General features: G+C 39.9%; 1 protein-coding gene across 13 annotated transcripts in view; it reads right to left on the minus strand.

Moving 5' to 3' along the window:
• TRPM3 (transient receptor potential cation channel subfamily M member 3) overlaps positions 1–26,431 on the minus strand; it is a 797,690-nt gene that overhangs the window by 454,182 nt on the left and 317,077 nt on the right. The window lies entirely within an intron of this gene.

Below are 26,431 nucleotides of genomic sequence, written 5' to 3' on the forward strand. Positions count from 1 at the left end.
TACCGCAGACCACAAACCTAACTTCAGTCAAAGTGACAACGACTTGAGAGTTACTATGCATATCCTGTCAGGATAAGAGAGAGCTTCAACATCAGGGAGAGTAAGGTCTTCTTTTTCTAATTGGCTTGGTTGACTCCACTCTCTCACTGTCCTACTATGTTCCTATGCTCCCCTTAGAGAAATTGAAAACGGTGGCCCAAGCAAAGAATTCCATTGACCATTTTGAGAGTACTCGGGAAAAGAGAGAGGAAATGTTACAAATATCTATTACAGTGATACTAACGGAATTCTAGGCAGGGCCTGAACTAGGTTAAGGTGAATGAGACACCATTTCGTGCATTTGCAGGACCCTCAGAATGATTGCTGCCTTTACATTTACACCCGAATGCATTGTACATTCTTCTCCCTAGCCCCAGCCCTTATTGAAGGAGAGTTATACCTGGGCATTTCATTTCCTTCTGATACCAAATTGCCTACTTATAAATTCACTGGCCATTAACTCTAATGTCTGATTCTTTAAAAAAAAAAACTTTTGAACACCATGGCATTTTGCTTCTTGTCCTCACCTCAAAACTTTCATGATCTGCCTGGGAAATTAAACCAAGATCCTACCTCTCACCAAGAACTTTTGATCTAAATCTGATTTAGTAGCCGTATCTCATACCCAATCTCCTCTCCTACATCGCATCCAGGCCAAAAAAAAAATAGCTTTTAACCTTGCTGTTTTCAGCCTCATGACCAAGCCACGTCTTCCTCTTGAAAGTTCCCTTCTCTATACTGCTTATGCTGCACAGTGCTGACACCATATGCTTCAAAGCTTGATTCAAATGCCCTTTCCTCTAAGAAGGCTTTTTAGATCCCATCCATAGGAATTAATTTTTTCCTTCCTTGTTCTACCACTCCCTTTGTTCACAACAATAACTGAGCATGTATGTCCGTGGTCCTTTTATAAAAACATTTTTTTTTTGCAATTGTATCTGCTCTATGATCGCCCTTTGGCCTCCTGAAGGGAAGAGTCCATTTTACTTGTCTCTGTACTCCCACAGGATCAAGCAATGAATTGCACATGGTGGGGCCTCAATACATTTGCACCTCACAGCATGACTGAGTACATTCTTTAGTAAAGTAAGTGTATATGGATTAATAAGCTTTTGGGGAGAGCAAGCAAGTGAGTACAAGTTCATTTCCTTCCATTTTTTTTTTAATCAGTAAAAGAGATTTTAAACATAGGCTGGTGAATGTTCAAGCCAATTCTACTGGGTATAAAGACTAGAAAAACACTTATAACTAATAAATGACTTCAGGGTGAGTACATGGTGTAATTGTATTTTGAAAATTACAATCTGCATGCATATGAAGCAAATAAGTGCTAGAAGCGCAAATATTTTAAGAGCTCAAGAAATGTGAACATGGTGTTCTTTGGGTTCATATGTTGACATGAAGAAATTGCATCTACAGCAGTCCATCTGCTTTAACTCTTATACTGTTACTCATTTTTTAAATTAAGTGTTTACTCTGTGTCTCCATTGTGCTTCATAATGGACTGGGTGCTAGAAATGTAAAGATAACAAAAAACTGTCAGTGACGTCTTGTCAACAATGAAATACAGTTACACCTGTCAGGTTATGGGGACTCCATAGCCAGTCCTGGAAGAAAAGACCAGCACTGGTAGAGGGAAGCATTTAGAAACCCAAATTACATACAGGACAGAACCCTTAGTTACACCTAAAAAGAGAAAATGGATTTCAGGATGAAAGCTGTTCAAACAGATTTTGGAAGTTGAGCGGGACTTTTCCAGACAGCAAGAGAGGAACTGTATTCTATATTAAGTGGGAAGAGAGATACATGGAATTCTGAATGGGTTTGATGTATCCTAAGATGTACTAAATCATACTTTAAAGATTGACATAAAATATATTTGGAAGCCAAGATAATCTATATATATAATCTAACAATAGTTTGTTATACAAACACACTATAGTTACTTAGTTACCCAGTGTTTCCAAATATATCAACAATGTCTCTCTCTGGTTCTAGATTCAAGCCAACTACTACTTATTAATTTTAGAAAGCCCAAAATCGTCTGTGCTAACTAAAAAGCCAACCGACATTTCTGGATATAAGCAGGATTTCAAAGCCATAACAAGGTTTCCTCATTCTTAACCAGTTTAAGGTAACATAATTAGTACATGGATTTTGATTTCATTTACAGTCCTAAAATTCTGTAACTACATCACCCAGTTTTCTTCTCTTTGAAAGATGCTTCATGCTCTTTTGATTTTGGAAATCACTCTATCCAAACTTGTTACTTGCACTTGTGCATTTAGACCAAATGATAAGATCTATCAGTACAGAGGTGGAAAAAGAGTGGGAAGAAAGTGTAATGGAGACTTGAGGGGGAAGGAGACAGCTTCTGATACACTGTTCTCCTCTTTCTCTAGTACATTTTCTCTGAAAAATGATCCAGGCACTATCTCAGCCACGTACTAGAGTAAAAGACAACTTCAATTATCAAGCCATGCTTGTAAATGTGTGCATGCACACACATATATAATGTACATATGTGTGTGTGTGTATGGTTACTTATATTGAGTTATGTATATGAACATTAGCTCATATGTATGTATAGTTCCTACATAACTACAAAATTAGTTTTGGAGAAGTGTTTTATAACTCTAAACATGCTATATAAGAGCATACATGAAAGAATACATATATACATACAATACTCTTTTTCTTTACATAGCATTTCTATCTCCATATACCTTGTATAGATCATCTGCTTAGCAATAGATTAGAGAGAGTAACATACTTGGTCTGTATCATCTGCATATTCCTTTATATCACCTGAAGCTATTTCTAAGTAGAGACATCTACATACTCCATGGCCAGAAATTCATTTAGGATTTTTTTTTTTTGCTCAGATGCATAAAGTGATATTTGAACAATAATATGAAAAAAATACAAAATAGGCATAAAATTATGTATGACATAAATATCATACAGTAAAATGGGGTCATGGAAGTCATATAATGTACCTTCTGCTTAATGCAGTAATTTACCACCATAATCATGGTCCTCATTTTTCTGTTGAAGGTGATCAGGGACAGGAGCCCAGTGTCCCAACAGCCAGCACATTTTCAGTAGATGCCCTCAGCATCTGTTGTGTGCAAGGCTAATGGAAGACCCTGGAAAGGTCATGGATGAAGCTAGCAAAACACTTGTCCTCAAAGAGCTTATAGGCTGAAGTTACAGATAAGATGTCTACATTAGTAAAGGAGAGCGCAGGCAAGAGTGGTGAGTATTTTAGGAACAGCAAAGTCTTGGGACTCTCAGTTACTGGAAGAAGATAACTGATGGCAGCAGCGAAGGAAACTGAGCAAGGCCTCAGAAAATAAATGGCATTTTGAGCTTTCAAGGATGGGTTGTATTTAGATACGTAAAGGACACAGAAGCATTCTAGACAGAAAGAATAGCGTACGTCAAAGGATAATTGCTAAAGTCTTTGTTTAGCTGCCAATGGTCTCCCTGAAACATCTAGCAACCATTCTATGCAGGCAAAGTATAATTCTACAAGCTGTTTGTCCCAAGTAGGATGCTATAGACTGAGTGTCTGTGCCCCCCCCCCAAATTCCTATGTCAAAGTCCTAATTCCAATGTGATGGTATTTGGAGATGGGGCCTTTGAGGGATAATGAGGTCACGAAGGGATTAGGGCCCTTATATGAAGACTCACGCACAGCTTGCTTCCCCTCTTTCCGCAATGTGAGCACACGGTCAGAAGCAGACTTCCTACATGGGAACCAGGAAGAGGGCCCTTGCCAGAAACCTGCTGGTGCCCTGACCTCAGACTTCAAGCCTCCAGGACTGTGAGAAATAAATGTTTGGTGTGTGAGCCACCCAGGCTCTGGTAATTTGTTACAACAGCCTGAGACATAGGAGGGGTCATCATGTCCCTTTCTCTTGATATAAGCCTTCCCATCAGCCAATTTTCAGACGCACCACCATCCTGGCCATTCTCCACACTACCCCCTCATGTTTCCCAAGGTCTCCCCCATGATACGCTTCCTAGGCTGTTGCGCTGCCCTTCCACGTGCCCTGACCAGTACAAAGGCAGTGGGAGGATGGCTTCTCCTGCTGCAGGTTGCTTCGGTTATGGAGAAAGCTGAGAGCACAGGTGAGGTCACTGTCTCTCGAACTGTACCAAAGGTTAAGGCAAGCTTCACTACTCACTTGTTCCGTGAACTTAGAAAAGGGATTTAACTTTGCCAATCCTCAATGTTGTCATTGCAAAATGAGCCTAACAAGTATGTATCTCAGGGGGTTACAGTGAGGATTATGTGAGCATTAAAAGTAGTCAACAGAGGGGCGTCTGGGTGGCTCAGTCAGTTGAGCGTCTGACTTCAGCTCAGGTCATGCTCTCATGGTCTGTGAGTTCGAGCCCCGCATCGGGCTCTGGGCTGACATCTCAGAGCTTGGAGCCTGCTTTAGATTCTGTACCTCCCTCTGTGTGCCCCTCTCCAGCTCTCGCTCTCTCAAAAATAAATATTCTTAAATTTTTTTAAAGTAGTCAATATAATCCTGACATGCAGAAAGTACCTAATAAATTAGTATTAGTAGCACAATCATATGTAATGATTTTGAAAGCTCTAATAAAACTTTCAGATTCTTGATTCATGTCTGTATCAGGAAATTTTCAAACATTCCCCACCCCATCCTTTTTTTTTTTTTCTCGTAAGAAGTCATAAAAATTTACTGTCATTTTCTACACTCTCAATTAATTTTTGCTTAATGGCTACTGACCCTATCTTTTGATCCCGGCTCAGTAAGGAACACCTTGAACCATCAAAACTCGAAAAAGCTTTGCTTGCCATTGCCTGGCAGACAGAACATCTCCTCCTTTGGCACGGAGATGGCTTTTATTACAAACATCGAGTTGACTGTGGTAAGGGGTAAGGAAGGTCAAATTTCTCTTTATGGTTTCTGTAATTAACATCTGTTGTGCCCGCTCCAAGAATTCATCTCACCCCACTTCTGGTAATTGAAACTTTAACTTCTGAGGTACAGTCCTTTTGGGCTCAGTTTTGGCCTGCATTCTTCAGCTGGCAAACTTACTCCAGTTCAGGGTTCGAACGTGTAGGGTAAGGCCCAGGCTGCTCAGAGAAGGACACTCCCTTTACAATGACAGTTGGTTTGAATTTGCCATAGGATGTGAGTAGAGCCTGTGAAACACAACAATCTACGTCCAGACGTGCTGCAAGTCATTGTCTTGCAGCAGAATGTTTTTGTGGAAGGGAAACAACCCAGAAATAATATAATAAAAAGATGGAACAGGAGAAACCAAATACTAGCAACGCTGTCTACTTGAAGCCAAACAAGTCCTGGAGCCTGCAGTTATAGGACCCGATAAGGTTCTTCAGATGAGTTGAGATGGGATTTTTGTTGTTTTCTGCTCACCAAGAGGAGTATCTGGTATGAATGAAATCACTAGTTACAGGTATTAGTAAAGAAGATCAAGGATAAAGAAGACATCCAGATGGCCAACCGACACATGAGAAAATGCTCAGCGTCACTCAACATCAGGGAAATACAAATCCAAACCACAATGAGATACCACCTCACACCTGTCAGAATGGCTAACATTAACAACTCAGGCAACAACAGATGTTGGCGAGGATGCAGAGAAAGAGGATCCCTTTTGCATTGTTGGTGGGAATGCAAGCTGGTACAGCCACTCTGGAAAACAGTATGGAGGTTCCTCAAAAAAAGTAAAAATAGAACTACCCTACGTCCCAGCAATTGCACTACTAGGCATTTACCCACAGGATACAGGTGTGCTGTTTCAAAGGGACACATGCACCCCCATGTTTATAGCAGCACTATCGACTATAGCCAAAGTATGGAAAGAGCCCAAATGTCCATCGATGGATGAATGGATAAAGAAAATGTGGTATGTATATATATATATATATATATATATATATACACACATACACACATATGTGTGTATATATACACATGTGTATATATACACATATATGTGTATATATATATACACACACACACACACACACAATGGAGTATTACTCGGCAATCAAAAAGAGTGAAATCTTGCCATTTGCATCTACGTCGATGGAACTGGAGGGTATTATGCTAAGTGAAATTAGTCAGAGAAAGACAAAAACCATATGACTTCAGTCATATGAGGACTTTAAGAGACAAAAAAGATGAACGTAAGGGAAACAAAAATAATATAAAAACAGGGGGGGACAAAAGAGACTTATAAATATGGAGAACAAACTGAGGGTTATGGCAGGGGTTGTGGGAGGAGGGGTGGGCTAAATGGGTAAGGGGCACTAAGGAATCTACTCCTGAAATCACTGTTGCACTATATGCTAACTAATTTGGATGTAAATTTTAAAAAATTAAAAAAAAAAATCAAGGATATAAAAACCCTACAAAAGACCAGTTTCCAAGCATCTTCTGGTATTAGAAAGCCCGTGGAAATAAAGAGTTTTAGCTACAGTGATTGCTCAGAGTGAATACGACAGGTGAAGAATTGTGTGCGCATGTCCCAAATTTAAATTATCATAATAACCTTGGTTTCTAGCTATCTGAGCACAACCACGCATTATTTATATCTCTATATATCTAAGCCTCTATGTATCTATCTGTGCCACTATATCAATCAATGTTTGTAGATACTGTCATATCAGTTTAGTATTTTTCATTCTGAGAGATGGTAAATCTCTTTTAGAGAATGTCTTACTCATTGGCAAGTCTCTAGCACACTATTTGACATAGGTGCTTAATAAATGCTAATATAAAATGAATCATCATGGTAATATGGACAAACATTCCCCGGATACATTTTTCTTTTTGAAAATAGGAATCATTGCTTTGGCCTAAATAGTCGAGCTGAAAGAGTAGGAAAGGCAGGGCTACTAACGTTTATGCAACTGCAACAGTCCTAAATCCCAGGCTTCTATTCACAGAGACTCACTACAAGGGGAACGATGCCCCCTGGAGTTGTGCAGTGGAGTGGCCTGAACAAAGTTTCTAAACCATTGAAAATACAACACTCATTATCTACCTTCATGATAAACATGAGGAGACGTGGATTTATTCAAGTTTAAATGTGATTTCTCACAAATATGTTTCCCTAATGGCAAGAAGACTAACTTCTTCCCTTACCACCTATAGACTTTTCTGCCTCCCCTTCTTAATATTTTAGAAGTTATAAAACACACTCCCTTTAGAATTTCAGGGTCACATTCTCTAACTGTAATACTGTATACACTATAATACTGACTTAAGAATAACAAAGAAAAAATAAATATTTCTTTCTGCCCTGATTCTAAATTTCTGAATCTTTAACATCAATATGGTGGCATTTATTTGTATTGACAAAATCAATGTCCTCTGCTCTTTGGTTTTTACTGTAATGTATCTTGCATATTAAGCACTGTGATACATTTATGGATGATACAACAAATATATTTTTTTTAAATATTTGGTTGCCTCCATTTGCCAAGCACTGTGCCAGGGGCCAGCAATCCAAGAATGAAAAGACAAGGTCTTTCTTCTTGTTCGAAACTCTAACAGACATTTAGGACTGAAGGATTCAATCTTTTCTTTCCAGCCTGCATATGCTCACTGTATTAGCCTGACTGCTTCTCTGTTTCTCTTCCATTTCTACATGCTGTGCTTTGTTTTAGAGAATCCCTCTTATTCCATGGTAAAGACAGAAGAGCATAGTGAGATGGACACAGGAGGAGGGAATCAATTAGTATTTAAGGACACTGAGCAGGAGCAAATGTTGGCTGCCATTTACCACCGTCCACCAGCAGTCTAACACATAATGCTCTAAGTTGTATGTACAAAGGGTGATCACATGTCAGTCCCAGGGCTGTTCGGAAGATCAAAGAGATGAACATATGAAAGGTAGTAAGCACGGTGCCTATCACACAGTAATTTTTCTGTGGTACATTAGATAATATAAAGGCACACTCTAAAAATAAAATTGGCCTCTGGACACAGTATAGGGCCAGGAAATGCATGGCCACAAAGCTCTCCAGTTTCCAAAGTACACACAGCTCTAGGAAGGTCTCAAGTTCCTCTTAGCACACACCATCCAAAACAACTACTCTGTATTCATAAGAGGGACCATATCATCCCCACAGATGACTATCTACAATATGGATGGTAACCTAAGCCCTGGGAAATGCCTTGGCTTTTATCTGGAGTAGGGCTCAAAGAACATGTTACTATTTCCCTTTTGTGCTTCTTGGACTGAGTTTCTGATTACATTTGGCTGTTAAAATTTATGTGAACAAAAACTCTCCTGTTTTCACTAACAAAAGATCTGCTTATTAAATGAATAGAGAAAGGGTCAAACAGACCCCACCATCACTTAGAGAAGCTAGAACCATTTTCCAGATTCCCCTTTTTCTTCCCTCATGAAAGAACATGAATTTGGGGGGGAGGATGCCATGGGGCACGAAGGGAGAGCTCTTTATTTACACTCTTTGATGGTTTCTTATGAGCCCCTAACCACAAGCTAAAACAGAAGACAAAACTAACTCTGCCCATCCAGGAGAACTTGAGAATTTTCTATTGAAGTTTATTTTCTACTAATAGTTATGAGGTTATGTCCACTGCTCACCTCATACCTACCAGAGATATGGAGTGGACACTTGAGACCTTCATCAGAATAACTTCTCAAGGAATTACGATTGTTCTCTCTTATTATCAGATCAGTCTGATCTGATAATCAAAGCAGGCCTGTGGTTTTCTTTTCTGGGAACTACCATGGCATCATCTAGTTAAGAGTTAAACAAAGGTATTAATTCCAGCAGGCTAACTTTCCAATGTTAGTTTTCTTGCCTCTGGAGGACCAAATCTGATTTTAAGTGAAGTTACTATTTCTCAACAGAAGGTCAGTAGCTCCCATCTACAAACAGATCAGTGGTCAGAAAAAAAAATGCAAATTCAAAATATTAGTATAAGTATTATGCTTCTATCCAGAATCCAAACAATATAAAGGGTGGTAGCTTTTAACAGCAACTGATTTTCATATCTAGTTGCATTTCTCTTTAACTACTCTGCTAGGATCTGAAGGAAAAAGAGAATCAGGTCTGTGGTTGAATTTCTAATTGAGAATCATTAGAATAACCTAGGTCAGGAAACCTGAGAAAAAAGCAAAGCTCATACTTCATACGGCATTGCCGCTCGGTGATGTGGAATGCTTCCAGAGGTTGAGGGTGAGAACGGGACCCCGCAGGTAGGAAATCTACAGGACACCCCCCCACCCCGGACTGTTGCAACCCCCATGTTCCGTGGGCACACACACCCAATGTAATAAAATGGTGAAGAAAGTCCAAGCAGCTAACAGGGTACTGGCAGGTTTTATTCACCTGGAGTGCTGCCATCACGGTCCGTAAACAAATAATCCTTCGTAATTAGATGTTAACTTTCAGATCAGCTGGTGGTCTGAATTTAGGTTTCTGCAATTTTTGTGAACAAATGGAAGACACTATCTGGGACTACTTGAAAGAAAATACAGATTTAGAATTCAAACATAATCAGACTTTGTCTCCACAACAGTTCCCAAAGTAATGTGTTTGACGATACTATAGCACTCACTTCCTTGGTCACATACATAATGTCGGCTCCAAGTAGCTAGTGCTCCAGAGAAGGAGGTGGCAGAGAGAAACCCATTCCTGTGACCTATTTGGCCAGAGCCCAGGTAACATTACCAATTTCTGTGTCCTTCCTGACTCTGGCAGCTTTTGTAGTTTGTTGTCAAAAAGGACTCAAGCATAGATTTGCTTTATAATGTTTGTTCCTTTTTATAAAAAGCCTCCATGCTCATTGAAAAAAAAAACAGAAAAACCCAAAATACATAAAAAATGAAAATTGTCTGTAATTTTGTCCTGTAGTCATGTAGTAATATTAACACTTTCAGATACATATGCATTTATATATATAACTGGCCAACATTTTGTGTACATGCACACACCCACATACATACACATATACGTGGTGTAAGTTAGGATATGTTTAACTTCCACATCTCTATGGTATTTATTTACACTTAATATTATGCACACCAAAGACATTTATATGTAAATATATGTGTTTTTAGTTTCTGGGTTCTTCTAAACTCTTGTGAGCGTAAAACTCCTCATGGAGCACTTTCTGACACTTTCAACCCTGCATTCTCCTTATTTCTTATTGCTGAATTTCTCCTGAAACCAAATAGGAAAAACACATTTCCCGTTATTCAAGCTTACATGCCTCTGCATTTTAGGGCCTAAAAATAGCTGTAAACCGAAGTCCAAGTGCCCAACAGTGCCATGTGGAAGGGAAAGGATTATCCCAATATCGAGGGTGACAAAATAAGCAGTTATGATTTTGAAAGGCATTGCCAACAGATGAAAAAATTTCTCATAGATGTTGGGGCCGAGGGGAACCTTGGCTATAACTAGCAGCTGCCAAATAGCACAGATGGTATGCAGTTAGAGAAGTAGGCAAAGGAAGGGATGGGTGATTAAATCAGTCCGGTAAGGGAAAGACACCGATAGGAAAGCTTCCAAAACCATCCGGGACTCTCCTGGGTATCCTGCTATAAAGAGGAAAGAAAGATGATGCAAAAATTCGGCGAATACCAGCATGGCTCTCAGATGCACGCTCACGCCAGGAGTTTTGCTGTGTAACGAAGGCTCGGTTAACACGGGAACATGTGTAAGATGCTTATCTCCTATCAGCCCCTGTATTAGGGCCATGGATCGTGTCAGATGTCCTCACTCGACAATCCCCGACCGAAGGTAATGAAGCCACACCTTAAAATAAAGGCCAGAAACCAATGCTTCTCAATGTGAACCTAGCGGCACCTACCATGAATTGCTTTAGCGCGTAGGAGTTAAGGAAGTGGGTTTTCACATCATCAGTTAACTAGCAACCCTTAGAGACCAAGGAGCAGATATGTGTAGGGAAACCAACCAAGGTGGGCTGCATGGCTGTTCATGCCAGTGTTTTCCGGTTTAATGCAACTACTTTCACACACGATTCAGCCCAGTCACACTTGTCATGATGCTAGTTGCTAATGAGCATAGGCAGTGGCAGATTCTCCCCTATCCCCCAAACTTTGTTGGATGGATTCTTGTTGCAGGTGATCTTAGGAACACCAGGCAGACTTTCTGGACCACAGGTTAAGGGATACAGTTGGACCAGATGAGCCGTTCCAATCTTCTCAGCTCTAGAATCCCATGTAATTCCTTGTTTCCTTGATCACTGGTCTGGAAGTTGTAAACGTATGAACAGAACTGTAGCATAGTTCTCTACCTCTAACCTCAACCCGAGGATTGCTAATTCTTCTTGCGTCTTTTCCAAAGATATCCTGGAGTTCCCTGGAGATTTCAGTGGGCCAGTGAAACCTATGATGGCATCTCACAAGTGACACTACTGTCACTCAGGAAGTGATACCCAGGACCCCTAGACATCCCTACACTTCCTTCTCTCCCAGAGCTGTGGGCATGATGCTGTTGCAGGAGCCAAGCTTGGCTGCTCAGGGGCAGGGGAAGTGCTTGTTTCCCACTCCCCCGGCTTCACACCGTGATGCCGATTCCCAAGCAACATTAGCTGGTGCTTCCAATATCGCAAGCACTCTGGAGCCAAAGAACAGCCTGTGTCCCGACCACCGTCAATTTATAATCCCTGTCTCCTGAAATGCACAGTGTGGGTGCAATGCTACAGTCCACCACCCTCCTTGCCAGTGTAGGGCCTTTGTAAGCATCCAAGCTTGTGTGTGACTATACCTTCAGATGCAGTCTTTCCCAAAAGCCAGTGGCAAGCTGCCCAGGCCAGCTATACACATGCCAGGAAAGAAGAGGCAACGTGGTCTCCACCTAGATCCAGGCTACATTGATATTATGACTCCAAGCTCCCGTTCATCCACTCAACATCAAACAGCAGCTAATATTTACTGAGCATTTACTGTATATAAGGCCTTAAGTAAGTACTCTAAGTATGCTTTCTTTTTTGATTTTTGTAACGACCCAGGGAGGTATCATTATTTCCTTTACAGATGAGGAAACTGAGGATTACAGAAATTAATTTGCCCACAGTTTCCAGTGACTTGACATGAGATTTGGACAGACATAACACGTATGGTATTCTGTACCTTTGTTGATGTATATTGACCATATTATGTGCTGGACAGTACGCTGTAGTCCCTCCCATTATTTTTAACACTGGAAGAAGTTAAATATGCCTTTATTTTAGAGGTCTTACCTGACATAGTAGGACCTCAGATCTTAACTGGCCATCCTTTGAGGCACTGCTATATTTCTCTTTCATGTTTAATTAATTTCTGACTTTCAGTTCTTCATTTTGATATCCCCAACTTTAATTCCCTTGTTTAAAAAAATCAGTTGAATATTTGACTGACAATGAGCCAGGCATTTTGTTAGCCACAGAGGGAGATTCAGAGACACCATGTCAAGGTCTTTACCTTTAGTAAATCCACACAGCAATGAACACATTAACATGAGACAATAATAAACCATTAGAAAATTCGAAGTGAAGGATGTTCGAGCCTCCAGCCTTGTTCCCTTCCTATCAGGGACACACTTTGGAGGCACAGTCTCCAAAGTTCAAATCCTAGCTCAGCTATGGCTGTTCTCTGAGCCTTGTTCCCTTAACTTTAAATGACCAGACTGCTTACCCCCACTCAGCTTGTAGGTGTATGGTAAGGATCCCGTGAGACAACACACGTAAAGTACACAATATGCTATCTGGCACATAGCAACCATTTCCTAAATCTTTACTACAATTACCTTGGAGGGCTAGAGCAGTAAAAGTCTCCAACTTACTCTCCTCCATCAAAACCATTGTACTTTTAGCCAATCTTCCTTCTGTCTTAGAAGATGAAGTGTCATTCTTCACACATTTGCTTATTCAGCAAGTACTTATGTGCCCACTTTCAGACGTCTCCTAAGGAAAACTCTCTGACTTTGACTCATCTTTTCTTCTTTAATGATGCATCAAGTTTAAATCTTTTCACTGTTTGCTTTCCCTTATGTGTATAAAAGCTATATGTACCTTTTCCTGGGCCATGTAAGCACCTGAAGCCCACCTAATATATTTCCCCTCCTGCACTGCTTAGAGTATACCCACTGCCTGTACTTTTTCTTACTCATTTACTCACCCAGGCAGGAAACATATGAGCATCTGTGACATCAGTGTAGGTGTTATGATCTCTGCTCTTGAGATGCTTGTGGGTGTTTTGTTCCTTGAGCATGCTACCGTAACACCTCATTCAGTCACCCTTGATCCTCCAAATCATTCAAACCAGAGGTCTTTCCTTAGACCTCACCGACTTCCCCCTTCCAAGGCACCTAATGCAAGAACATCTGCAGAAGTAGTCTCAACCAATTGCTGTTTCTAATGACTGAAGGGAGAGCTGATTTGTAGGTGTTCGTGCAACTGAAGACAGAGAAGACAAAAGTGGGGATGCAGGTAAGGTGGAATGAGTCATTTCCAGGGATCTCATTCAAACTTAGTTAAGGAAATCTAAAAATTGGCATAGGGCTATGTTGGCCAAGATGAGTACTGCAAAAACACATCTTCTACCAGAAGCAATTTGCACAGGAAATACAATGAATTTCTTCAAGGTAATGAACACCCAGGACATCACTTCCTTGGAGAGGGAGAGGAGAGCTCTGTAAAAGCACTCTTTGTAGGCCTTCTGACCCAGTTTAGTGACTAGTTTAATATTCAAAGGGCAGATGCGTTCTCTTCACTTTAGAGTGTGATGTTCAAAGACAATTTAGGTCATTGCTCTTGTGACAGTATTTCCCTTGTGAGGAAGCTACATTTAAGCATCCATCTTTTGTATTATTGATAACAAAATTGGTAAGGGCCCACAAAATCCTACAGCTTTCTGGGCTGTTGGCAAGAAGCAATTAGATCAAGACTGTTGCAGTTTTCCTTTTTAGAGGGATATGTGTGTGCTTTGAACACCAAATCTGTGAAAACAGAGTTCTAGCATGAATTGTTCTTTTCAAATACATTTCAATCATCTCTTCCACACCAAAGCAAGATCAGAAATGACATTACACACACACTAAGTTTTGGGTTGAAAACATTTTTATCTTAGTCGTGAGTGAAATGTGTTCCTTTACAGGTAAAGCAAAACAAAGTGCCCTCCCTTATTCTCCCGTCTCCCTCCCCATTAAGTAACAAGAGCCACCCATCCTTGAATCAACTGTCATTGCTTCTATGTTGGTCTATCTCCACTTACGATTTCTGAGAGAGGGGAACGAATTTTTATTCATTGTGTTTGTAGTGCCTTGCTCAGATTCTGCCACACAGATTTCTGTAATCATTTGTCAAATACATTCTCCTCTAAGAACAAGCTTTCATGTCCAAACGACTTCAATATAAAATCCAAATTACTGAGCATTGCACGAGGCCCCTCTCGCTTCCTGTCCTAGCCACTGCCATCTTGCCTACTTTCCCCTCAAGCCTACTTTACTCAGTGACACTGATAAACTTCAAATCACCCAACATGCCATGCCCATTAACACCATGATGCTTTGCACACACTCATTTTTCCATCTGGAATGTTCTTTCCCTCCTTCTCTAATCATCTTTTAAGATTCGTACAACCCAAATATAACTCATTTTACGATGTTTATTTCCTCAGGTAAAATTAGTTATTTTGTACACTGTTCTTTTATAGCTGGACTATTTTTATGGTACGTTTTATTAGAAAGCATTATGATTAATGGCTTACGTCAATTTTTCTCATTAGTTGGTCAGATCCTAGAATGCTTAAGTTATATCATTTTCACCTCGGTATTGCTAATGGTTAGTGTAAAGCTCAGAAGACAGAAATGCTCAAAAATATTCATCAAATTAAATTGATTTCTAGTGCTAAGTCCCAAACATATACTTTGCCTGTTTCTGATAAACTAGTACATATTTCCCCCTTACCAATATTTGTGCTTAAAATTCTAGGGGTATAGTAAAAAAAAAATTTTTAATTGGAGAAGTCATGTTTTAGTTCAAATCTTCTTTAAAATAAGAGGAATATAAAAAAGGATGACAGCTTTGGTCATTTAAAAATACTCATCCCTAATAAGTCACATGCTGAATTGCACTGTTTCAAGTTTTCTCAAACATGTGTACTTTTTCCCAATGAATCCTGATTATAAATTCTATTAAGTTTTATTATAAACAGTAAGAAGAAAAAGTGAAATAAGAACCTTAGAACAAAGTGAGAAGTGTCTTCTCTCTTATTACCTGAGTATCCTACAAAAACTTGTCTACCCGCTGAGATCAAAACAGGACAATGTATTTGAGAAGCCTGCCAAATAAGGTCTGAAATTTCAGAAGCCAGAGACGGGAAAAAAATTATGAAATATTGGCACAGTCATTTGTGTCACTGTGATCTTCGAAATTTACTTACAAGGGACATCAGAAAAACAAGCACAAACAAAAGAACACAAGCCCATGTCCCAAACATAAAGATCTTGATAACTACAGAGACCTGGAAGCCGGAAAGTCTTGAAAAGCACCCTAGGTGGTCTAAGTGTAATTGAATAAGAAACTACATGTGACGGGTTGGGGAGATAGAATATACCCAGAAAGACAGCCTTTTCTTCTCTCCAGCTCTCTGAAGGCTAACCATACTCACTGTACAAGTGTGCATCTCGGGCACTCAGTAGGACAACTTATGCATAGGATGCATCTGAGGAAGTTTGGCAGGGGCAGTGAATTCATCACTCAATTAACAGACTATGTCATCTTTTTGAAATGTGGACACTCTCTGTCCAAACCCAGCTCCATGGAGTAACTATAGCTGAGAACAAGCAGACCCATTCAGTGACTCTTCAAGGATGACCATTACCATTAATAGGGACACACCCCTAGTGGTACAGCCAGTTTTATAAAATTTCCTCATGTTAACTTCAGCTGGATTAAATCCATAGCCTATCACAACACCCTGATCTTCCCAAGCCATAAGGCTAATTTGTTTTTATTTAAAATTTATAGTATCGTATTTCCAAACAGTGAAAACACACTGAGTACTTATGTGCCAGGTACTATAGTCAGTACTTTATGTAAAAAAACAGCGTGTATAAATATATCTAAGTCATTTCATTCTCCCAACTCCATTGCAAGATACTATTTCTCTCCCTGTTTTATGTAATGTCTCTTAATCACAAATTCATCTGAAAACTGGAAATAATATATTATTAAAGATTAAATGACAACATATAAATTACGTATCTTGGTTTCTAGCCATGAAAGCTTGACAGAAATTCATTTTCTTCCCCTTTCTTCAACTTTACCCATTTCTTTTGGATATTGTTTTGCTTCAAAAATATTGTTACATGTGAAATTTAGTATCACATTACTCATCAGGAAAATGAAAATTGTAATACAGTAAGATACAACTGTACACCCACCAGAAAGGCTAAAACTTATAAAGAAGAAAATGCAATGCTAATTTTGGTGAGAATATGCAGTTGATATTCTCATACATTACATTAAAAGGAGTATAAAATAGGACTATTCTGGAAAACTCTGATAGCTTCTACTAAAAGCAAGCATATGCCTACCCTGTAACCTAGCAGTTCCATTCCTGACACATAGACGCGACACATGAGTGCCTATGTTCACAAGAATGTTCACAGCACCTATATTTGTAGGAGCTCAGTATGGGAAACAACTCAAATGTCCATTAACAGGCAAGAGGACAAACCAGTGATGGTGTATTCACACTCTCTGATAATCCACAAAACAATAGATGAAACAAAATGGATGAATCTCACAAAGATTTTGTTGAATAGAAGAATCCAGACCCAAGAATACACTTCGTGTGAGTCCACTTCCTCAAAAGTTCTAATTTAGGCCAAACTAATATAGAATGATAAAAGCCCAAGTGGGTACCTTGAGTGGTGGTTACCTCAAGTGGTGGTTGCTATGGTATCAACTGGGAAGGGCACCCAGGAACTTCTTAGGGTGATATAAATTGACATGTCTTGATATGGATGGTGGTCAAATAAGTGGTTACCTTTTTTAAAAAATTGAGGTTATAGTTAAAACTCGTTAATTTTACTATATGTAAGTTTACCTCAACTTAAGGGTTCTTGATAATGTTTTACTGTTTGAGGCGTTCACCTGCTAGAAACTTTTACAGGATGGCGAAATAAGACCATCCTGGAGAAGTCCGTTTAAATTTAAACAATCTTAAGGGCTCCTGGGTGGCTCAGGTGGTTAAGCATCAGACTCTTCATTTCAGGTCAGATCATGATCTCATGGTTCGTGAGACAGAGCCCAGCGCAGGGCTCTGCACTGACACCACAGAGCCTACTTGGGATTCTCACTCACCCTCTCTTAAAGAAGATAAACAGTCTTGACGTCTAAAGTTCACTTGTTGCTCGTGTGGGGACACAGGTGAATACATAGTCACGCCTTCTCCTCGGTGATACGGCAGTATTAACAACTGCATAGTAAGCTCATTGTTTCCAGTGCCTACCATTTCGTAGCTGTCCAGAACAAAGGAAAGATGTTCTGTGCCATAGCTTCTATTTACTATAATTTTCATAAGGCCATCATAGCACTCTAGATGAAGACATTTTTAAGATGTGTGAAACAGGAGACACCTGGCTGGCTCCGTCAGAAGAGCCAGTTGTGAATTCGAGTCCCAGGTTGCTGAAACAGAACAAAACATTTGTCCATGATGGGGCAGTCTGCAAAGTCGTTTGCATATGAAAAATGGGTTTGCCAGGGCACCAAAACAAACAAACACAAAAAAAAACAAAAAAGAGGAAAAGGAAAGCAAAGGTCCCTCCTACAGTGTAACTCTCTTAATAAAGCATCCTGCGGCCACTGAACCATTCCTACATTTAACGACTGAAGAATCTGGGCTCACCTCTGCCTTTGCACAGCTGGGGGGCCGGGGTGTGACCTACAGAGTCCTTTGAGGCAGAGGGTGAGGAAGTGGCAGCACTGCACTGGAACTTGGGCAGCCTCAACTGTGCAGGCTGTTGAGTGAGTATGAGCTGTGCACGGATCAGTATCATTATGCCCCACCCCCACCGCCCCGAATCAGGCCCATGTGCCCTGGCATTCCTGTCACACTTCGTGTTTCAGCTTCGCTCGTGGGAGGTCCCTCCACACACCATACTCTCTAGGATGCCTCCTTGCCTTTGTACGTGCCACACTACTCACGTGGAACATTCTTTCTACCCCAACTTCCTGCAAGGGTCTCCTTCAATGCTCCGTTCCAGTAACTCTCAGACTGTATTTGGTGTCTCTGATTCACCAAAATGGAAACATCTATCAAGCCATAATGTCATTTCCAATTTGCTTGTCTGTCTCCCTCACTCCATTATTACCTCGTTTTGATTGGGGCCTAGTATTTTTCATTCTTGAAATCCTAATCCATTTGTATAGTTTCTCACACAGAGCAATAGACGATTGCAGAAAAAAATGTGTTAAGAAGGAATAAATGGGAGAGAAAACCTAATTTTTATATTCTTGTTTTGTGAATTGCTGTACACCTAAAAACAAAACACTCATTTTGACAGCACTAAATGTGTATGAACTTTCCCCCCTCAAAAGAATGTCAACACAAACAGGAATATTCTGATTAAAATGTTAATCTCTCTTCTACCCAATTCCTTTAAACATGGTTAATTTAAAGAAATCCTAACACTGCTCTCTTATTTCATTTACTATCACATTGCTACTTTTTTTTTTACATTTTTTTATGTTTATTCATTTTTGAGAGAGAGAGAGCAGAGCGCAAATAAGGGAGGAGCAGAGAGAGAGGGAGACACAGAATCCGCAGCAGGCTCCAGGCTCTGAGCTGTCAGCACAGAGCCAGACACGGGGCTTGAACTCACCAACTGTGAGATCATGACCTGAGGTGAAGTCAGACGCTCAACCAACTGAGCCACCCAGACACCCCTCACATTGCTACTTCTAAACAACATGTTATTCTGGTTTCTTTTTCTCAGGGCTATAGATTTGGGGAGGGTTCAATTTCATTCAGCTGGAAGAGAGGACAAACCCCATTAGAAGATCCATACAAGCTTTCAGCAGTCGTGAAACTAGTAACATTGGAGAACTCAAGGAGGCATTCAGGGGGACATGGGAGTCCATCATGCCATGTTGCATTGGGACTCTCAAAGTTATTTCTTCTGGATTTCAATGTGTTCCTCCAATAGAGGAGAGCTTACTATTTCTCCAGGTTCACTAGGCCTCTTCCTCAGAAATACTGTGTTTACAGTACCCTAGAATTGGGTTCTGTAGTTAAGAGTCCATCTCCTCCTATGATAAAATAGCAAAAGGTAAAGACTAATTGGTTATCCTCATTTGCAGAGTGAAATCTTAGTTTTAGATTAATTGCAATACCTTTCAGGCCTGGGTGGCTTCCAGAATCATTAAGCTATTATGTATCTAGGGGATCCACGCTAATTGAATTCATGAAGCATCGGGCCTACATCCTTGTTAAAGAAAATCTGTTCCCGCCCACATCACCTACAAGAAGAATAGGTCTAGGCGGCCATATTTTTATCTTGTGATTCAATTTCCCTACCATATCCATGTAGGCCAGTGTGGATATGTGACCAAAACTGAGTCAATGAGATTCCTTAGGAAAGTGAGAGAAACGTATGGGTGAGATGTAAAGAAAACAATTATAAGATCGTATAGTACTGGACACTGTGGCAAGTCTTAGCAAAATATGGAGTAATAAAGAAGGCTGGTTGACAAAGAAAAACACAAGTACAGAGTAGACGGGCCAAAAGCAGCCAAAAGGAGACTCTAGGGTCCCATAAGAGAGAAGCCTGAGTCCCCATGGTATATGGCTATATTTCCATTCCAGGTGCTGGATATCCTAGAGAGTAGCCTTAGAGAAAAATTTTTAAGTTAATTTAAATGGATTATCAATTACTTGCAAGCAAACTACATCAAAAAAAGCAATTTTAATATAACTGTAACAATGACCTCTATGATCGTTAATTTTATGTCAACTTGTCTGGGCCACAGGGTCTCAATACATGATTAAACATCATTCTGGATATTTTTGTGAAAGTATTTTGGATCCTATTTAACTTAAATCAGGGATCTTAGGGAAAAGCATATTGACCTCCATAATGTAAGTAGGCTTCATCTAACCAGCTGAAGGCCTGAATACAACAAAGACTGACCTCCCAAGCAAAAAGGAATGCTCCAGAAGACTGCCTTTGGACTTTGTCTATAACTTGTACTTATTTCTGGTTTTAAAGCAGGCAGCCTTTGGACTCAAACTCCAAGTCTCTCCTCGGTCTTCAGTTTGCCAGCCTCCACCATCAGAGCTTGGATTTGCCAAGACTCCAGAGTCACATGAGCCACTTCTGTGAAATCTGGTCAATGTTCCTCCGCCTCATATATAGATATGAACACACATACATACTTACGCACACACATACACATCCTGTTGGCTCTATTTCTCTGGAGAACACTTACTAATACAATGTGCAATAACTACAAAGTGTAATTACTTGCCCATACATAATATGTATTCCCTAAGTCCAAGTTATTACAAAAGACGTGTTGAATTCTGTTCATCTGCAGTGCACTGTCTCTGTTTTATTAGATTGGAAAGGTCTCATATTTACTAAACACCAACTGTAACGTATGCCCAAACCAAACATGTTAATTTCTAAACAATAGAAAGAGTATTTTTGTTTAATTTATAATGAAGAAAACTAAGGTTCAGAGAAGTTTTGTATCTTGTCAATGATCATTCTGACACTGTGCTATGTAATTCTTTTTGTTGTCAAGTACTTAAATGATGTATTTGCTTGTAGAACCTGAACTCTATTGTCTAGTTGGGCCTCAGATGAAAAAAAAAGGGGGGGAGCAGGCAGATGTAAGATGCACGGGAGTGCAAAGGAGGCAATTCTGAATTTGGAATCAGAAAAGCCCACTAATATGTGGCTTAACCTAACCCGGATCTCCCCCCCACCCCCCACCCCAGCTGAAAAGGAGAGTAACGGTTTACTACACTTGCTTCAGAGGATCGCTATCAAGTTCAGTTCATTTGATGTGAAGCAAAGTACTCTGCAAATTGCAAAGCACTTTACAAATGTTACATTTTAGCACCACTTCACTTTCTGTCTCTGTGCATTTCAGCAGAGTTTGTGAAAAACAACACCTTTTGTAGAACTGGAGCATTCCTTTTTCTCAGAGAGACAGAAAACAAACACCCCCTATAAACATTTGCTAAATGTGAGCTACATTGTGTGACAGCAAGCCCACCACACATTGCTCTCCAGTAAGATTCCATTATTATAATTAATACAAGATTTACTCTCAGCTCTTTCAGGTATTAAAGTAGTTTTCAGATCAATAGGGACATAAAGTGACTTTCTAGCATTGCTACCTTAGAGCTGCAAGGGACCTTAACAATCATCTCATGGCTGGCCAACTGCAGCCTACAAGCCAAGTACCACCCGCCCTCTGTATACAGCTGGTGAGCTGGGCATAGTTTACATTTAAAAACATTTCAGGGGCACCTGGGTGGCTCAGTCAGTTAAGCGTCCAACTTTGGCTCAGGTCACGATCTCATGGTTCATGGGTTTGAGCTCCATGTCAGTCTGTGTGCTGACAGCTCAGAGCCTGGAGCCTGCTTCAGATTCTGTGTCTCTCCCTATCTCTCTGCCCCTCCCTTGCTCATGCTCTCTCGCTCTCCCTCTCAAAAGTAAACATTAAAAAAAATAAAAACATTTCAAACAGTTGTTGAAAACAATGAAAATAATATTTTATGACCTGTGACAATTATGCAAAATCCCAATTTCAGCCTGTCTTCGTCTATTCAGGCTGCTGTAACAAAATACCACAGACCAGGTGACTTGTAAGCAGAAATGTGTTGCTCATAGTTCCAGAGGCAAAAATTCAAGATCAGGGTGCCAGCACGGTTGGGTGAAGGCCCTCTTTTAGGTCACAGACTTCTTGTGTCATCACATGATCGAAGGCACTACGGAGACTCTTTTCCAAGTCACTAATCCCTTTCATAAGGTTCTACCTTCAAGATGTAAGTATTTCCCAAAGTCCTCACCTAATATCACCTTTGGGGATTAGGGTCTCAATATATGAATTTTCAATATATGAACATCCAGACCATTATTACACAATGTCCCTAGTAAGTTGTATTGGAACACAGCTACATTTATTCGTTAGGTATTGTGTATGGCTACTTTCCCAAGCTACAACGGCAGAGTTGAGTAGTTGCGACAGAGGCTATGTGGCCAACAAAGCCGTTTACAATGTGGCCTTTTATAGAAAAAGTTTGACACATGTGAACTAACCCAATCTTATTTTATAGATGAGGAAACTAAATCATTGCAAGATAAAATTACTTACTCTAGGTAGCTCAGCTAGCCTATCATTTAATGCAGAATTAAGGCCAAAACCTAGTTTTTCTGTCCATTTTTGATCATGTTGAATTTAATGATTGAAAATTAGCTTTAATTATAAGTTTTTATGCTATTAATTTTTTGAATAGAGTTGACACAGCATATTACACCAGTTTCAAATGTACCACATAGTAATTCAACATCTCTATGTTGCACTACTCATCTTTAAATCATATAGCTTCCTTGTGCTAATTATTCAATTTATCTTAAAATCTATGCTCACATCAGCTAACTTCATACAAAAAATTCATCTTGAAGATATTTTATGTGTTCATTGAAATGGATTTTATATTGTATTATTCTTAAATAGTTCTAAGTAGAAGTTATTGGAGAACAAAATGATGATGAAAATTAAATATTTCACTTGACATATCAATCAAATGAAAATATGCTCTGCTTTTATTCCACAAAGCGATAATATACAGAACATTCAAACACTTTCAGACAAATTGGACACATTGAATTTTCTTCCAAGAGATGATTGACAATAAGATGAGAAAATAATTCCTTAGTCTATGTTTAGTGAATTAGAACTAGAACAGTTAATTTCCCAAATGTAAGCTGAATTTCAGTCTTTCGTAAAATAAAAAAGAAAGTGCGTCTGAAGTCGAACCATCCCCTTCACATCACCAGAAAGTCTCTACTGGGTTCCTGGTGAAATCAATTACCTACGTACCTCTTAAAATACCCATCTTCGGGAGGTAATATTGAAAGCGATGGTTCTCAACTAGGGGTGATTTCGTTCCCCAAAGGATATTTGACAGTGTATGGAGACACGTTTGGTTGTCAAAATGGGAATGGGATGAGGGTACTCCTGGAATCCAGTGGCTAAATCCAAAGGTGATGTTAAATGTCCTAGAATGCATAGGACAGCCAGCCTTCACAAAAAAGATTTATCCAGGCCAAAACGTCAGTAGTGCAGAAGTTGGGAAATCCTATTTTAAAGGGAAATCATTGGGCTAGCCCAAAGCATTCAGCAAATTAAATCTCCAGAGCTTAAATGTCAAGCCATCATTTGGTCCTCAACTAGCACGATACAGCAAGTATTTTTATGGATGCCTGTTTAACAGTTCATTCTTTAAACTATTTTTATTCACTTCTTTCTTCTAGCAAAGAAATGGATAAGCATGGAGATTATGCCCCCCACCAGAATTATTTCTTTCCAGTCACTTTGATTATTGATCTTAACCTACAAGTTCTAGGATAATTTTTCTCATGATTCAGTTATCTTCCCTAAGAAATTTATTTGGACTCTGATCTATTTTTTTCTCAATAGGAACCTGATAAACTAAGGACTTCTATTTGACTTCTATCCATGATGGCTGATACAGTAAAATAACCTAATGATAACAGAAAAATGCTAAGTCACATGTACCTTTGAAGGTGCTGGGGCACCTGGGTGGCTCAGTGGTTAAGCATCTGACTCTTGATTTCAACTCAGGTCACGATCTCACAGTTCATGGGTTCGGGCCTGTGTGGGGCTCTGTGCTGACAGTGTAGAGCTTGCTTGGGTTTCACTCTGTGTCCCTCTCTCTCTCTCTCTCTGCCCCTCCCCTGCGCTCTACGTCTCAAAATAGTAAACTTTAAAAAATTAAAGATAAAGGGAAATACCCAAATACAATAGAATCATATCTACATAGCTCTAGACACTTGCAACAGGCACATTTAAAGAAGAAAGCGAGAATGGCCCAGCAACTATGTAGTTTTTCTTCTCATAGTACTTTGTCTAATTCACAGTGTAACCTGCCCAACGACACTATTACAGGCACTATGTTAAAGTCTCTTAGATCACTAACTTAAGGACCGCCCTTTCCCCAACATAATCAATAGATGAGGTAATTACAATCTTGCACTTTCTCTTTCAGCAAATACTTTCAAAGCACGCATCTAGTGCTACCTACTCACAGTCTCTTCCTTGAGTACATAATTTTATTCTGCATCACTTTTACTGAGTATTAATTATTGGTTCAGTTCCTTAACTAATCATCCAATTTGGCGAACAGGAAGTCTATCAACTCAAGCTCAAAGTTTTCTTTAATGAGACAAAAATACCAAGACTCTGTAATAGCATTTGGTTCTTTTGAGTAACCATTTCAGAGCACTACATCTAGAGCACAGTTATCTATCCCAGCATTTACCTATTAAAGGGTAATATATCTAGCACCCAAAATACTCTCAACTCTTTGCCAAAGGCTACATGAACCAAACTGTCTACAAACAGGGTTCCCATGAGGTAAAGGAGCTAATGTTACCACACGCTAAATGCAAAGATAAAAATACCCACTGATTTTTATGGACGTGTATAAAAGGAGAGCCTAATCTGGCTTTGGGGATTCAGGGAAATTCTCCCTACATTCATCCAACTCACCTGAGTCCAGTATTAAACTATGGGCAGGAGTTGGGCAGGAGGTGTGATTCACATTTTCCAGGCAGTCGGAAATACCTTGTGCAACAAAGTCCAGCTATGAGGAATTTCAAGATTTGAGGAAGGGAAAAACAAAATATAACTGTAGAGAAGTAGGCAAAGGACTGATCACTGAAGGTGTTATATACCATACCTAGGAGGTTAGATTTTATTATACAGTAGAAAGGAAAACTGAAGAACGTGAAACACTACAGCAACCTTGTCTTACTTGCATTTTAAGTGGACCATTTTGGTGGCCGTGGGAAGGATCAATTTGAAGTAGACAACTGTAGTATTTTGGATCTGAGAAAAAAGGAGACTGATCTTGGAAAGTATGAATAGACAGAAGGAGTGGATCAGAGACATATTTATGAGGAAACCTGGCAGAACTAATTGGCTGATTATGTAAGGGATGAGAGCCAACAAAGCAAAAGGCGTAAGCCCAGGTTTTCCAGTTCAGACAACTTGGTGAATGTGTGATACTAGTAATTGGAACAAAGTATGGAGAAGCAGCAGATGTGAAGGAACTTGATTAATTCAGCAATGGCCGAATGATCCGGGCAGAAGTTAGACTTAGTGCTTTCTCTGCTGCAGTTTTTCTTCCTCCTAACCATATACGGGCATCATTTCCTTACGTAAACAATGTGCCATGTTTGCTTTTAACACAGGATACCACTTATGGATGATACATTTCTGGCACCTAAACCAGCTCTCCTGTGTGATCCCTTAAGAAACAATTAGGAGACTCATTCGATGCTCTGTGAGCATGGGGACTTCTAAGATATGGAAACTTTACCGGCCTATATAAATTCGTAGAGAGAGAGTGTATGCTCAGTTTAATAAAAATTTGATACTGAGGTGGGGTCATGCCAGAGGCCTCATTTTGATGAACCAAGGTCTCTCTGCTTAAGTGGCTCACTTCAGAAGAGAGTCTCGGGGCGCCTGGGTGGCGCAGTCGGTTAAGCGTCCGACTTCAGCTAGGTCACGATCTCGCGGTCCGTGAGTTCGAGCCCCGCATCGGGCTCTGGGCTGATGGCTCAGAGCCTGGAGCCTGTTTCTGATTCTGTGTCGCCCTCTCTCTGCCCCTCCCCCGTTCATGCTCTGTCTCTCTCTGTCCCAAAAATAAACGTTGAAAAAAAAAATTAAAAAAAAAAAAGAAGAGACAGTCTCGAAATATTACAGGGTAGAACAATCACCCTGTGTTGCTTGCTAAAATGCAGATTCTGTCATTGTGGGCCTTATCTTAGTAAGTTTGGGTAGAATCTCAAGAAACTGATTTTGTAACAGGCAGCCCTGGACCACACTTTGAAAAAACACCTCAAAAGCTCATTTGGTGGATAAATCTCCCTCCAAGCCAATTTAGTATATTAAATGTTGCTGTGAATAGATTTACAAATAAGAGAATCAATCCTTCCTTCCTTCCCCACCTACCGATCTATCCATCCATTGTTGAAAAGCTTTACTTATTTGGGGGAGAAGAAGTAAAACTTATCCATGCCATCCCTAAAGGGCAGTTCCTACGCACGTGCCTCTGCAAATGTAAGTAG

This window comes from Lynx rufus, unplaced genomic scaffold (assembly GCF_022079265.1).
Source record: "Lynx rufus isolate CCGP_SWC_20201006 ecotype Redwood Valley unplaced genomic scaffold, mLynRuf1.p SCAF_10, whole genome shotgun sequence".
Lineage (NCBI taxonomy): Eukaryota > Metazoa > Chordata > Mammalia > Carnivora > Felidae > Lynx > Lynx rufus.